The sequence below is a fragment of the Gobio gobio genome, assembly GCF_949357685.1.
Source record: "Gobio gobio genome assembly, chromosome: 22".
Classification (NCBI taxonomy): Eukaryota; Metazoa; Chordata; class Actinopteri; order Cypriniformes; family Gobionidae; genus Gobio; species Gobio gobio.
The window spans coordinates 11,715,477-11,732,104 of record NC_137118.1 but is presented as its reverse complement, the minus strand read 5'-3'; the positions used below and the strand labels follow the sequence as shown (position 1 = coordinate 11,732,104).

General features: G+C 37.9%; 1 protein-coding gene across 3 annotated transcripts in view; it reads right to left on the bottom strand.

Annotated features, from left to right (window-relative positions):
* Positions 1–16,628, bottom strand: part of cadm2a (cell adhesion molecule 2a) — a 633,556-nt gene that overhangs the window by 178,667 nt on the left and 438,261 nt on the right. The window lies entirely within an intron of this gene.

The window sequence follows — 16,628 nt, the reverse complement described above, 5'->3', positions numbered from 1 at the left end:
CACCAAATATGAAACCTTGAGACTCAGACCTTTCCGACGATATGTGTTTTGTCAAGATTAGAAAAGATTTTGATTATAAAGTAGTTAAAATAAATGTTGTAATATGAAACATGACACTGCCCACTAGGGGAGGAACCCGCTAGAAGAATTTAAAGTACCGTTTCCATGGTAACGCATTGTCCATTTTCAAAACGGATTTCACAGGATGAATTTTGATTTCATAAGCTTTCGAATGATACCTAATTGATAATTAATGATCATTAATTATGATAATTACTAACATATATGATAAGAAAAAAAGGTGATCAAAAAAAAGAGTGCCAGGTGTCCCGCCAGCAGGATGGTGACAGTTATGGGGTTAAGATATTTTTTGATGAAATCCGAGAGCTTTCTGACCCCACATAAGCATTGTTAAAATAGTTCATGTGACTCCTGGTTCAACCTTAATTTTATGTGACTTTTTGCATGCAAAAACAAACAAAAATAATGATTTTGTTCAACAATTTCGTTCTAGCTTGTGCCAGTCTCTGACTTAGTTTACCGTAAATCCTCTAATATAGGCCCGGGCCTTTATTTTACTCAAGCGCATCGCGGTCCAGGCCTTTATTGGAAGGAGGCCAGAATTAGAGGCAGGCCTCAATTTCTATTTGAGCAAATCAAACTACCAGTAGAATGACTAAAAATGAGATTTTGCGTCTATTTCAACCTATAAAATACTAGGTTCATTTATTGAAAACGTACAGTTACCATAACATTATGGTATGCATACAGAACATTAACAACAAATACCGGTAATTCAGGCTAAATTCCAGTGTAGAAATATGGTAACAAAAACGTAGCAAACATAGGCTCTTCGTCCTCCTCATGTTCCGCTGACCGCTGCGCGTCTGTTCTCATCCTCGCGCCGTAAACGTTAGCCTACCGGACCCGGTGACTGAAGTCTCAAGTGCGAGTCAAGAGTGAGGTGATCAGACATCCCAACCTGAAAAAAGTCATTTCAGGGAGGTATCTCTCCTAAAATTATGTAGATCACTTTTACTATTTACATAAGCTGCTTATACTATTTATGTAAACTGCTTTTATTTATATTTCATTGCAACTTTAAACAGGTCTAAGGAGTTTGTTGTTTTCATGTAGCCTTGGCAACTAGCCGACCTGAAAAATATGCACATGAAATGAAACTTGTTTAACTCAACCATAACATGTTAGTTACAAACTGTAGAGCGTGCAAGATTGTCATTATGTTTATACTTTATACTTTCGTTTTTTGGGGCACTCTCCCTCTGCCATGGCGCTCCAGTTTCTAAATACACTGAACTGATTAATTCGGTTCGGGAGAAGAGATAAAAGCCCGCCCACACTGACAATTGATTGGTTGACTTACCGAAACAAGCCAATCAGGACGCTCTCCGTCTTACATGCGCTTCATTAGGTGCACACTAGCACACACACGTAAGGTTTCTCGCTCTCTCTCCCTCTCTGCCGTGCGCGCGTGCACAGTTTGTGTCTCGCATGCGCGCTCTTGCTCGCTCGCTCTAGATTGCGGGAGAATTTTACTAATTTGCGGGCATCAGGGAGCCGCTATAAATATGCGGGAGACTTGGGATGTCTGGGTGATTGACATGACCAGTACCCTGTGGTACTTGCATGTTACTATCACAAGCAAGCATAATGTTGAGGCCTGCCCAGAAAAACGTTGGTTCTAATAATAGCCCCGGCCGCTATTAGAGACCGGCCTTTATTTACCTTCGGTGACAGCGAGACCGGCCAATGTTGGAGACCCGGCCGCTAATGGAATACAGGCCAATATTAGAGGATTTACGGTATGTTGTAAATACAGTGCAGCTCCTGCGTCATCATGTCGTGGTGCTCACGTGAACAGCATCGGCTGCCGTAGAACTCGAAATCGCGGCACTATTTACAACGTAAACTGAGTAGGAGACTGACATGGGCTAGAACGAATTTGTTGAAAAAAGTTATTATTTTTGTTTGTTTTCAAAAAAGTATTCTCGTCGCTTCATAAAATTTAGGTTGAACCTCTGTAGTCACATGGACTATTTTAACAATGTTTTTAGCTGTCTATGGAGGGGTCAGAGAGCTCTCGGATTTCATCAAAACATCTTCATTTGTGTTCCAAAGATGAACAGAGGTTTTAAGGGTTTGGAACGACATGAGGGTGAGTAATTAATGACAGAATTTTCATTTTTGGGTGAACTATCCTTTTAAAGTTAAGTCTCCTTGTCACCATTACCGTAAATGTATAATATTAAAGAACTTATTCATTAAAAACTATATAGAATAAAAATCCTTATTGTCAATCCCTGAATAACGTTTTTTTTTGCTGTTATGCTTTTTAAAATAAAGTACAGAAAGCTAAATTGTAATGTTGTTGGTTTACATCATCAAAACTATGTTATGAGTTATGAGTGGCTTGGCTATGAAAAGCTAAAGTTGACTCTTTTTAATAAAACATTTTCTTAAACCTTTTTTAGTGCTTTATAGCACCAATTCTGGTGCTTCAGTGGTTCTTCAGAGGTTCTTCACCGGTTCTTTGACTAAGGTGCTATATAGCACCTCTGAAGAACCGCTGAAGCACCAAAATTGGTGCTATTTAGCACTAAAAAAGGTTCCCCTATGATTACGAGCCAAGAACCATTTTTGGTGCCATATAGAACCTTTTTTTTTTATAGAGTGTATGCCTTAATATGTGTATTTAAATCCCATTAAAATGAACCCAATCCAAACATTTATAAAAATTAAAAAAAAAAAGTGTATTGTACTTCTCTGGTGAGTTGAAGTTCCTTTGTGCATAAATACTTGAAACATTACCATAAAAACAAAAGGTTTCTCTCTGTATAAATTTTGGCCACACAAACACAGATGAGGAACGAAACTCAGTCCACTCCAAGAGAGAAACTAGTACTAGTTTGTTGGCATCCTGACGACACGGAAACTGTCTGAAAGTGTAAATGAAAATATAGAATGGAGTTTAACCTGCACAGAAAAGATGGACAAACCACTGATGAGATCTATGAAAATGATGACGTTATTAAAGGTAAAATTGGAAAAGAGATCACAGACTCAACGCAAGGCAAATCATCTGAATTTACAGGTAGAGATTAATAATTCACTCAGTTTGCATGTTTTCAGTTGATGTGAGCTGTGTTAAGTGCAAATAATGAGAATAACATGATGTTTGTTAATCTACAGAAAGTGTTTGTGTGAGGATCAGAAGCTCCAGAGCCGCTGCAGTGTGTTTGGTGCTGCTGTGTGTTCTTCTGCTGACTGCAGTCATAGTGCTGTGTGTCATGTTCACTCAAGAGAGACAACAGTTCATATCCAAGATTGAAAACCTGACCAATGAGAGAGTCCAGCTAATATCCAAGAATGAAAACCTGACCAATGAGAGAGTCCAGCTAATATCCAAGAATGAAAACCTGACCAATGACAGAGTCCAGCTAATATCCAAGAATGAAAAGCTGACCAATGAGAGAGTCCAGCTAATATCCAAGAATGAAAAGCTGACCAATGAGAGAGTCCAGCTAATATCCAAGAATGAAAAGCTGACCAATGAGAGAGACCAGCTAAGAAATTATCTTAAAATTTGTGGTAAGGTTTCTTTAGTCTATAGTTATTTGCTATAAAGCATGATGGAGTTGTGTTGTGCTCTCAGTAACTTTCAGTGTACACAATCTATGAGTTTACTATCTGTTATAAGTTACTGACAGGCGACTGTAAATAAGAATAAAAAGCTAACAGCTGAACTTGTTCTGTTAACAGCTGAATGTACTTGCTATCAATCCAGTTGTTACTTCATATCCAAAGAGAAGAAGAGCTGGACTGAGAGCAGAAGATACTGTACAGAGAGAGGAGCAGATCTGATCATCATAAACAACAGAGAGGAACAAGTGAGTGAGAGAATTAATCGAGTGTGTGTGTGTGTGCGTGTGTGTGTGTTTGTGTGTGTGTGTAAAATGTGTGTGAAATGTGTATTTTGTCACCTTATGATTGTGTTTCAAATGACTCCTCAGGATTTTGTTAAGAACATTTCTAACAGTGATTTAGTCTGGATTGGTCTGACTGACAGTGATGTGGAGGGCAGATGGAAATGGGTTGATGGCAGCACACTGACCTCTGGGTGAGAAATCACTGAATATAACTGATTATTATCTAATAAATGATTCTCACAGTCAGTATCATATCACACAGAAAGCATCACTGAACATCTAATGCTGATCTGTACTTTCAGGTTCTGGGCGCCTACAGAGCCTAATGGTAACGTTGTCGAAGACTGTGCTTTGACTTATTCACCAGGATGGGCTGATTATCCATGTAATGATGGGTATAGATGGATCTGTGAGAAGACTATTTTTAAATGACTTATTATAATAAACATTAACATATAATTAAATAATTATAAATAACATGTTAATTAAATAATAATGTAATGCCTATATCGTTCATTAGAAACATCTAAATAGGGCTGTTAATCATCAAGTGTTGTGTTTAGTAATTTTATCAGATTTTATTTGAATGTCACTTTTATTGTTATTTTGTAAAAAAGATCTTTGTAATATTATAACTTTTGGTCACTTTAGTTTGGGGAACACGTATTCACTGTTAAATGACTTTTGCTTCAATAAACTAATTTACTGCTTATTAATAGTTAGTAAGGTTGTTGTAGTGGTTAAGTTTAGGTATTGTGTAGGATTAAGGGATGTAGAATACGGTCATGCAGAATAAGGCATTAATATGTGCTAATAAACAGCCAATATGCCAATGAGAATTGGACCCCAAACTAAAGTGTTGCACAACTTTCACATTAAACTATTTAAATTCACTGTTTAGATTCAACTACAGCAGCAATGTTTCTATGGACTAAAACAACATCACTAATACACTGATTAATAAATAGACATACAAACAGCATTTGTCCAATACACCTATTCTTAACCAAAAATGATCATGATTTTAGTTGTATTATTCAGGACATCAATAAAGTTTAATTCTGAACTGTGACTCTCTTTGAAAGTTTTTGCAGCATTTTGTGACAATTATGACAATAAACCTGCTCGACTATAATTTACTTGTCTTCAATAATTAACTGGCATATTTCCTGAACTATGTGAAGGGGAATATAAATGGAAAGTTACATATGCAAATCACATGAACATTCTTTATTAAAAAAAAAATGAATTGTTGTATCTGTTAATATTATTTAATGGATATGAGCTATTATAAACTAATAAAGAAAATTTGTACTTTAATTAAACCTAACAAAGATTAATACTGTAACAATTGTATTGCTCATTGTTAGTTAATTTTAGTAAAAAGAGTCACTATTCATCACTGTATGAAACAATCACATATCATCAGTATACATTTGTTTTATATAAAATATGTTTAAGATATTTGTTGATTGACAAGTAATGATGCTAGACATACCAAAAGACAATTTGGTTAAAATAAGAATCAAGAGTCAAAACCCCCGAAATTACTGACAGGTCCTTTAAGGAAACCGCCTCTAAAGGCATTGAATATTCACACTGATGGAAGTGCATGTAAATGCAGCCGCTGCCAGAAGCATCAACTGATCAGCTGTCTGGACTTTTGATATAGCAACAACCTGAAAGTTCATGCGGATGTTCAAAATGAATAAGCCTCTGAAGGCTTTACATATAAACTGTGATTGTGCTTTCATATGTTTATTAATGGCCATTATGTTTTTTGAGGAAATGTTTTAATAGTTGATCTCAATACCTGAAGGAAGTGAAGAAGTGATTGTATGATAATATAAGCATTTGAAACTAATTTAACCCTCTCGAGTCGGCTGTCGGGCCGGCGTGATTGGCTTGCTTTTTTTCTTATCAGTGCCAAAGAGACTCAAATAACTCTAAATAACAAATAACTAGTTTTTTATCATTCAGGCGAGTGTTATACATCATTATAATCTGTTCAGTTTCTATTTTTTTTAGTACAGTCACAATAAAAACAAATTGTTGTGCTTTTTGCAAAATAAAGAAATCAATCATGTTGCGCGATCTGCAGCCTCTCTGTCAAAGACGTTCATTCAGATAGTCTTCAGAAAATGACCTCTAGCTTATTGAAAACTTGTCTCACAAACATGAGCCATATGTCTAAAGAAACGCTGAAATGTCAGGTTGTAAACACTGTAAACCAAATCAAAAACAAATATTCTGTGTTTATGTAATCTGTTTGAAAGCAGAGCGGTGTTAGTTGTTCCTGAGCGGCTCATTATACACTAATTCAACCACGCCCACTAAGCACGCGCTCTATTGAGATTCACCCACACACACATCAGCTCAAACTAACACATCGACAAACACATTGTGCACGAGGGCGCACTGAAGCTTTCTTTGTTTAAATTAGCTCAATTATTGTTAGATGTTAGTAATTACCTTGACAAACTATACATCATTTAAAAGATCTAAGACTCAAGCTTCCATTTTTGACCTCTGTTTTATTCTCAAAGTCATATAGTGACCGTAATTTGTTAATATGTGTCAGGAGTTATGAATATGAAAACCGTCGGTACCTTCTAAAGATTGTAATACGAGCGTCAGCTGCTCTCATTCATAAAAAAACTCTTCATACTTCATACTGGCAGCCGGAGGGCGCTCCGGGCACATGTAATCCATATATAGCACGCATGAAGAAGATACCATGTGACATTCACATAAACAGCTTCCAGAAATCGCTCCAACATGCAGATACCACGTTTGAAGATAAACACACAATCGCGACAATATATGGCTTATCTGTGTTATTTATACCATATTGGGTGTTTTCATAATAGATTGTATTTATAATGCAATGCTACTCAATCTTTTATAATTAAGCAGAATATTGTAAAATATATTTTCAGTCTGATTTTGTGATCCAAAGCCAAATGAGATCACATAAGGTTTTTAAAACATTTGACTTGTGATAAAAAGTAAGTTTGGAGTAAAAACATGGTCTTAATCTCATTAGCTAATTGTTGTGTTTTAATAAATTGGTGTAATAAATCATAAATTATAGTTGAATAAATCATAAATTGTTGTGGCAGAGAATATAGATTGTTTTAAGTTATCTGGTCTACCTTTATGAAGCAACTCTCCACTGTTCCTAAGCAGAATTTCTCCTTGGGGACTAACTAACTAACTAAGCAAAAACTCGAATTTTAAATATTTGGACTGGAAACAAGAAAAAATACCAAATAAGGAGAGCATTTTTTGCAGTGTAGTCAAATCTTCTGATCATTTAAAATATAATAGGCCTTTGTTGATTACATTCCAAATAAAATAAACTACAAAAAATATATATTTCCTTTGCTCTGTTGCTCTCTGTTACATAGGCCTACCTGAAGCTCATTCATTATGCAGCTCATTAATGCGAGTCCTTTGTTATCTCAGGTGCTATCTCATCATTATTCATTAGATATCACGCATCCTCGCATATTGGCTTTGTGAAGAGAAACTGTCTTACAAATTTTAAATCAGTGTATTGTTTTATGTGAATGAGTAGACTCAATGATTTTCACATCAGTTTGAAGAAAAAACTCTATACAAATGCAGACCGTCTCGGTTACGTCTGTAACCTTAGTTCCCTGAGTAGGGAACAAGACGCTGCATCACCACTTTGGGAACGCCTCTGCGTGATTGCGTCGTGAAGCACGTATGTCATGAGTCCAATAGAGAGACGGAACGTCATAGGCCGGTGACGTCATCGGCCGGAAAGTATAAAGTATCCCCGGAAACACACGCCCACAGCTTCTGAAAAAGGATGAAGCAAAGTGCTCGTGGGCATGCAGGGAGTATGGCAGGGTGACGCAGCGTCTCGTTCCCTACTCAGGGAACTAAGGTTACAGACGTAACCTAGACGTTCCCCTTCATGGTAACTCGAGCTGCGTCACCGCTTTGGGAACGAGACTACCCACTCCCCCATAGGAGCTGGATGCCCGCCTGTGTAATTAGGAAGCGAGCACCAGAGCCCCTGGAGTAGTGTTAATGTCTAGTTCATAAAACCTGACGAAAGTGAGCGGCGAGGACCATTCCGCCGCATCACAAACATCCTGCAGGGAAGCCCCTGCCAAAAGAGCCTGAGAGGCCGCCATACTCCTAGTTGAGTGGGCCCGGCCACCACCCAGCCGCCACATAAGCAAGTGAAACGGCCTAGACCACCCACTTGCTCATCCTCTGTTTAGAAACCGGTCCCCCTCTAGAGGGTGACCCGTAACACACAAACAACTGTTCAGATCTCCTCCACAGGGAATCTCTGTGGACATAAGAGTGTAGTGCATGAACAGGGCAAAGCAGATTAAGTCTTTCCTGGCCTGACGTCATAAAGGGTGGAGGGGGGGTGGGGGAGTGGGGGTTCTCTGCCTGTTCTCTCCTTCAGTTAACATGCACCCGGTCACAAGCACAGCAGTCATCACTCACAGGGTTGCCAACTCTCACGCATTTGAGACACACGCTTTCAGGCTCTGTCTCACGATCTCACTCTTCCCAAGTAAATCTCAAATTGCCAAACCTGCTTTTGATATGAAACAAAGTGCAAAATGCTTTCATCTCACGGTGGCGCGCACGGTCACGTGGTTCATGGAGCTCTCAATTGTTCTAAACCAGGGGTTTTCAACCTTTTAGGATATGTGCCCCTCCAAGTTTGTCTAATTTCATTTGCCAAAAGTGCGTGCAAACGAACATCATTGCTATACAAGTTGTGAAGAGGTTCAGTGTTTGGAAGGAAGAAGACAGGGTCGGCGTGACTGCACTCGCATGTTTTATTTACAAAACTCAAATCAATAAACAAAAGTCGCGCCAACAGTGCATTCACCGTAGCCTTGCTACAGCATACAAAACAATCTCACAATAAAACTCTTTCCACCCGTCAGTAACTCTTTACACTCGTCAGTATTTCCACAGGATCCGTCAAACTCTCCCGTTACAGACCTTGCGGAACCACGCCCCCCTCGAATATTAGAATATTACAGGATTTTAAATACAGAAATGTCGGCCCTCTGAAAATCATGCGCATATTTATTTAAAAACATATTTAAATATGTTTAACCTTTAAATTTGTATTACTGAAATACAATAACTTTTGCCGATATTCAAATTTTTCGAGTTTCACCTGCATTATGTGCTGCATATAGCATGCATAAAAATAATTATATTGAACAGTAGTACATATCTAGCAGCTTACCTAATGTGATGGCTGAGCCTGTTTCTGAGAGCACAACATACCAATCCGTGGTTTGATACCCGACACAGCTATCCGTAAATCATCGTCCACTGTCAATAAGCGTGAGCGATACTTGCTTTTGATGTAAGTTAATATAGAAAATGTTGCTTCGCAGAGCCAAGTTGAGGCAAAAGGCAAAAGTATATCAATTGCAAGTCTCGCAAGTTCAGCGTATTCTGTCTCCACTGACAGCCAGAATTCCTGCAGTGTGTTCGAGTCAAACAGTGTCTTCAAAGTTCGGTCACTTGAAAGGTCCAGAAGGGCACTTCTGCTCACTGCGCTTTTGATGAAGGGGTTACGAACCCAGTCGTACTGGTTCCAACTATGCTGCTCAGGAAAATACTTATTGAAATGTGCAGACAGGGCTTGTAGATGGAGAGTTATTTCTTTTTTTGTATTATCCCAATTAAGCTCATTTTCCGTAACAAATTCATCCAAGGTTGGGAACATGTCTACATTACCCCCATCAACCTGTCCTCTCCATCGCTCCAATTTCTTCACAAACCCCACAATTTTATTGAACATTGTTAATAGGTTTGAATTCGGGCCCTGAAGAGACGAATTAAGGGTATTGAGTCTATCAAAAATGTCAGACAGGTATGCAAGATCTGTGAGCCACTTTGGGTCAGTAAAAAAATTTGCAAAGGAAGATGCACAATCGAGCAGAAAAAGTCTTAGTTCGTCGCGAAATGCAAATATCCTCTGCAATACTTTACCTCTGGAGAGCCACCGTACCTCCGTGTGCAAAAGTAACGATTCATATTCTGACCCCATTTCTTTGCATAATAGGCCAAACAGTCTTGTTTTTATTGGGCGAGTCTTGATGAAATTGACAATTTGTGTTGCTGTTTTAAGCACTGCGTTCAATTCGTCAGGAAGAGTTTTTGCTGCAAGGGCCTCCCTGTGGATCATACAGTGGGTGAAACGCACATGCGGAGCTACTTCACGAACCAAAGCAGCGAGTCCATTATTTTTCCCTAACATGGCTCCCGCTCCGTCTGTGCACACACCGACACAGTTGTCCCAACAAAGACCAAGTTTATCCAATTTAAAAATTGATTTTTTCAAAAATGTCTCTTCCGGTGCATGTTTTTTCCATTGCTGAGCAAAATAACAGATTTTCAAGCAATTTTCTCTCATGACGGTAGCGAACAAATACAAGTAGTTGCGAGGAGTCTGAGATGTCTGTCAACTCGTCTAATTGCAATGAAAAAAAATTTCCGTCCCGTATTCTCTCAATTAGTTGACATTTGATGTCGGTTGCCATTTCAGTAATACGGCGGCTCATAGTGTTGTCTGATAGTGGAATTTGTTCAACGTCACTGGCAAACTTATCTCCAAACATATTTCTACAGATGGCCATTGCTGCTGGACGAATGAGGCTCTCTGCAATTGTATGAGGCTTTTTATCCTTGGCAACTAAATAAGCCACCTCATATGATGCTGTAAGCGCTTTGACTGCCACAGTGGTTTGGCTGGTCATAGTTTGTTTTTGATTTTTTAATCCTGATTCTTTACGGCGAAAAAAGTCAACCGGTTCATCTTTTAACGTTGAGTGTTTGGTTTGTAAGTGACGAATTAGTTTCACAGGTTTCAAACTGTCATTTGCAAGCACTTCAGAACAGACAACACACTGTGGACGTGGTTCGTGATTAAGTGTGATGCACGTGAATCCTTATTTTATGTACTGTTCGTCATACTTTCGTCGTTTTGATGATCCCAGGCCTTTGGTTTTTGCTATTAATCCTCTCTGCATGGAGAGCCCGGTTGACGTGGAGGGTTCGACATCAATTTGCGGAAGTTGTACGGGTTCAGTCGGACACTCTTCTACTTTTTCACCCATTTTATCACTGGTGGTATTATTACGTTTAAGCCATTGGTCCATTTTTGTTTTGTTTTTTAATATTTAGCTTGAACTCGATCGCGTCAACTCTGCTCTGTAACCAACTAAAACGTTAACAAGGTCGCCTCGCCTGATTAACTGCGGTACTAATCAGATTGCCCCCTCTAGTGGATGAATGAAGATTTGCTATCTTACTCTGAATTCACAGTTTCTCGCGCCCCCCTTAACAGGTGTTGGCGCCCCCCTAGGGGGGCGGGCCCCAGAGGTTGAAAACCCCTGTTCTAAACAAACCAACGCTGTCAAAACATTTGAATGGCTTAAGAAGGATAGACAACAGCTTCACTGTACAGGTATTTGCAGCATTTTTTGGTAAACAGTACAGCATGTGCATTGATTATTATGTCACGTTTACAGCATTTTATTATGGAGAATGATGGAGATGCAACATCGTTAACATTAATGTTAATGTTTTTCTTGTATTTAGCCCTCAGGTATTCCTTACTAATTGGTCACACTCATACTCATTGGTGGTCAAATGTGACCATACACCTTAACTATTTCTCAATTAAATAGCCTAAATGTTCTATATTTTAGTTCAATAATATTTATTGAATATTCAAATAAGTAACGCAAGTTATTTTGTTTATCCATTTACTGACTAACAGCTCTCCTGTCCCCATGTTGAGAGAAATTGTGAGTAAGTGAACAGGTATTGCAGTTCACTTCAACCATACTAATAAATAAGCAAAAATGACTTTAGATAAACATCACTTTTGTGTTTAATTTTTTTAAATTGCTGAAGCGTGTAGACCTGCGTCTTATTCTTCTTCAATCCAGAATGGCAGCACAGCTGAAAAGTAAAAAAAAAAAAAACTGTGCCCTCTACTGTTTGCATTTCTTTCAGCCTGAGGCTTAATAATTTCACTTTTGGTGTAAAAGGGCCTTAACATTTGACAACAATATAACTTTTTTGTTGTTATTAAACATAAATTAAAAAACAAGCCCAGCCCAGTTGAGAAAGAGTAACACAAAAGTAATGTCTCTCTCTCAAATCTTCGGAACACAAATGAACCCCTTAACTGTTACCCCCCTTTTTGAAAATAGACATGAAAATGCACTATACAAACTTAAAGGGCTGTAATTCAAGAACGCTTTGGAATATAGACCTTTCTGACCCCACATAGACATTGTTAAAATAGTTAATGTGACTCTAGTGGTTCAACCTTAATTTTATGTGACTTTGTATGCAACAAATAATTTTGTTCAACAATTTCCTTCTAGCCTGTGCCAGTCTCCGACTTAGTTTACGTTGTAAATACAGTGCAGCTCCTGCGTCATCATGTCGTGGTGCTCACGTGAACAGCATCGGCTGCCGTAGAACTCGAAATCGCTGCACTATTTACAACGTAAACTGAGTAGGAGACTGACATGGGCTAGAAAGAATTTGTTGAAAAAAGTCGTTATTTTTGTTTGTTTTCAAAAAAGTATTCTCGTCCCTTCATAAAATTAAGGTTGAACCAGTCACCCTATCCCTTTAAAGTTAAGTCTCCTTGTCATCATTACCGTAAATGTATAATATTAAAGAACTGATTCATTAAAGACAATATAGAATAAAAATCCTTATTGTCAATCCCTGAATAACGTTTTTTTTTTTTTGCTGTTATGCTTTTTAAAATAAAGTATAGAAAGCTAAATTGTAATGTTGTTGGTTTACATCCTTAAAACTATGTTATAAGTTATGAGTGGCTTGGCTATGAGAAGCTAAAGATGACTCTTTTTAATCTTTTTTTTTAAATATTTTTTGCCAACTGCACCAGGAACACCAAAATATAATTCCTCAACAGATTTGCCCATAAGTTACTGTCAGTAGATATTTTAAGTCCACCTCCTTGAAAATCATCAAATAACTTACAATTATTGAAGAGTGTGTAAATGCAGCCACTGCTAAAACCATAAACTGATCACCGGTCTGGACTTTTGATGTTACAGCAACAATCTAAACATTTTAAAAGCTGCAATAGTTTTCCAACAGCACTCACTGTCAAAATGAACAAACCCCAGATGAATTTAAACAAAGACACTGAATGATTATGCCTTAATATGTGTATTTAAATCCCATTAAAATGAACCAAATCGAAAAATTTATTAAAAAAAAATTTAATTAAAAAAAGTGTATTGTACTTTTCTGGCGAGTTGAAGTTCCTTTGTGCATAAATACTTGAAACATTTCCATAAAAACAAAAGGTTTCTCTCTGCATAAATTCTGGCCATACAAACACAGATGAGGGACGAAACTCAGTCCACTCCAAGAGAGAAACTAGTACTAGTTTGTTGGCATCCTGACGACACTGAAACTGTCTGAAAGTGTAAATGAAAATATAGAATGGAGTATAACCTGCACAGAAAAGATGGACAAACCATTGATTGGATCTATGAAAATGATGACGTTATTGAAGGTACGATTGGAAAAGAGATAAAGAGAAAAGACTCAACGCAAGGCAAATCATCTGAACTCACAGGTACTGAGATTAATAACTCACTCAGTTTACATGTTTTCATGTTTTCAGTTGATGTGAGGTGTGTTAAGTGCAAATGATGCAAAAAGAGAATAACATGATGTTTGTTAATCTACAGAAAGTGTTTGTGTGAGGAACAGAAGCTCCAGAGCCGCTGCAGTGTGTTTGGTGCTGCTGTGTGTTCTTCTGCTGACTGCAGTCATAGTGCTGTGTGTCATGTTCACTCAAGAGAGACAACAGTTCATATCCAAGATTGAAAACCTGACCAATGAGAGAGTCCAGCTAATATCCAAGAATGAAAACTTGACCAATGAGAGAGACCAGCTAATATCCAAGAATAAAAATCTGACCAATGAGAGAGACCAGCTAAGAAATGATCTTCGTATTTGTGGTAAAGTTTCTTTAGTCTATGTAGTTATTTTCTATACAGCAGACATGTTTTAAAGCATGATGGATCTCAGTAACTTTCAGTGTATGTAACAGACATGTACACAATCTATGAGTTTAGTTACTGTTACTGACAGGCGACTGTAAATGAGAATATAAAGCTAACGGCTGAACTTGTTCTGTTAACAGCTGAATGGACTCGCTATCAATCCCGTTCTTATTACATATCCAAAGAGAAGAAGAACTGGACTGAGAGCAGAAGATACTGTACAGAGAGAGGAGCAGATCTGATCATCATAAACAACACAGAGGAACAAGTGAGTAAGATAATGAATCATGTGTGTGTGTGTGTGTGTGTGTGTGTGTGTGTGTGTGTGTGTGTGTGTGTGTGTGTGTGTGTGTGTGTGTCTGAAATGTGTCTGTTGTCACTTTATGATTGTGTTTCAAATGACTCCTCAGGATTTTGTTAAGAACATGTCTGGTGCTGCTGCAGTCTGGATTGGTCTGACTGACAGTGATGTGGAGGGCACATGGAAATGGGTTGATGGCAGCACACTGACCTCTGGGTGAGAAATCACTGAATTTAACTGATTAATATCTAATACATAGTCAGTATCATAAGCATCACTGAACATCTAATGCTGATCTGTACTTTCAGGTTCTGGGCATCTGGACAGCCTGGAGGTCAGGCAGAGAACTGTGTTGTGACTGTGCCTCCAGTGTCCGCACGCGATTGGGCTAATTCAGTAGGGTGGCATGATGAAACATGTACAAGAGCTTTACAATGGATCTGTGAGAAGAGGATTTCACAACTCATACTGCCATAGGAACATCACACACCTTTTTTGAAACAAATTTAACAGTACAAAACTTCTGTAATAATTGATTATCATCTAAAGCAGTGTTTCTTTGTTAATGGAGGATGCCCACAACTGCGCTTTTTTAATGTCTCCTTTGTCAGACACTAATTTCATGTCCTGGACTTTCTTGTAATGAGCTGATGAGTTGAATCATATTTGTTTAATGATAATAATAAAAAAAAAACATATTTAATGTGCAAGATTAGACTCCATTTGACCAGAAAGGACTTGTGAGTGGACTTCACAGAGTATTCTGCCATATCGAGTGAGATTCCACATCGGAAGGGAGTGAACATCTTCAGTTATTATTTGTACATTATTAAGTTCTACATCAGCAGTCGTTGCACATCAGTTCAGAATAAAGTTTGAATACAATAAAGGCATTACAAAGGAGTTAAAGTTCCGGCATTATTTTTTAGTTTAATCAGTCTCAGGAGTGGTTTGGGCATTTTTCACAGGTGTAGAGTGTCTCAAATCACACGAACAGCTTCATACGTTTCACAACAGTCTGATTGTGAAAGTCAGGATATTAATTATGGATGGGTTTGGGGATCTTAAAAGTATATTTCTTTATAAAACATACTAATTATTGTATCTGTTGATATTATTTAAAGGATTTAACATAAACTAACAAAGGAAATTTTAATTTTAATTAAATATAAAAAATATTATAAATAATGTAACAAATATATTGCTCATTGTTGGTTAATTTTAGTTAATACATGCTCATTTTGAACATAAACATGCAGGATCACTTAAACATAATCTTGTTATTTTGACATTTGTTGGCATGAGTTTAGCTCAAATTCAATTGACACTGAGTGATTCTGTGATAATAAATGCATTTAAATTGAAGGGTAAAGGGTCAAACCAAACATCACTTGTCTCTTCATCAGACACATATCCTTCAAGAATGATTTTATGTTCAATATTAAAATAAGAATTAATGATAATGAAGTTATAACCATTTCCTACATTTGATAAATCAGTTCTCTATATTCAAGGAGTGATTTTGGATATTGTAGTGTTTTAGTTGCTGTGTGCTTTTGAATCCACATTCTTTAGGTGCTGCTCTGAGTCTGTTTCAAGACGTGCTGACAGGCAACTGTCCTTGGTGTTTGACACTCCAGGGAGTAAAGAGTGCTCGGCATGTTTTAACTGTATGTCTTACTAAAGTGACCCCTGGGGTCATCTATGTCACAGCTTTGGGACTCTTGTGGGGACTCTTTTATGTACCTCTTTTATATGCTTTTCTTACTAAATAGAATAAATTCACTTCTGTACTAAATGTAGTATCAGCATGTTTTGGAGAAGTGCTTTGTTGATAGTTAGTTAAGATGTTCCAAACCTTGAGGGAAACTGCTATTCTGTGGAGCACTGTGTGTGCATTTCATGATTCTGTGCAGATCCAGTATTGGAGATGGTCCTTTCGGCAGACGATTCTATACTTGGAGGCGTCTTTTCTATGACCTCCGAGGTCACTGTGGACTAATCTGGGCCTGGGCGACATCAAGTCTAAGCATTTTTAGTGATATATGCTCCTATCTGTCTATGTGTGGAAAGTTGCTCACATTGCATGTTGTTAGAACCAATCAGAATCATTCCACATGGCAGTAATGACACGTCTAGACCTTGAAAACAGTATAACTGTTCAGACAATTGTATGTACGTTAGACGGAGGCGGGGAGACTGTTAGAGGGAGCGCGGCCTACGAACTCCTCTTGAAGCTGGCTTCTGCTGATGAAACTGCAAACTATTCTTCAGTAAAATTTTCTTTAA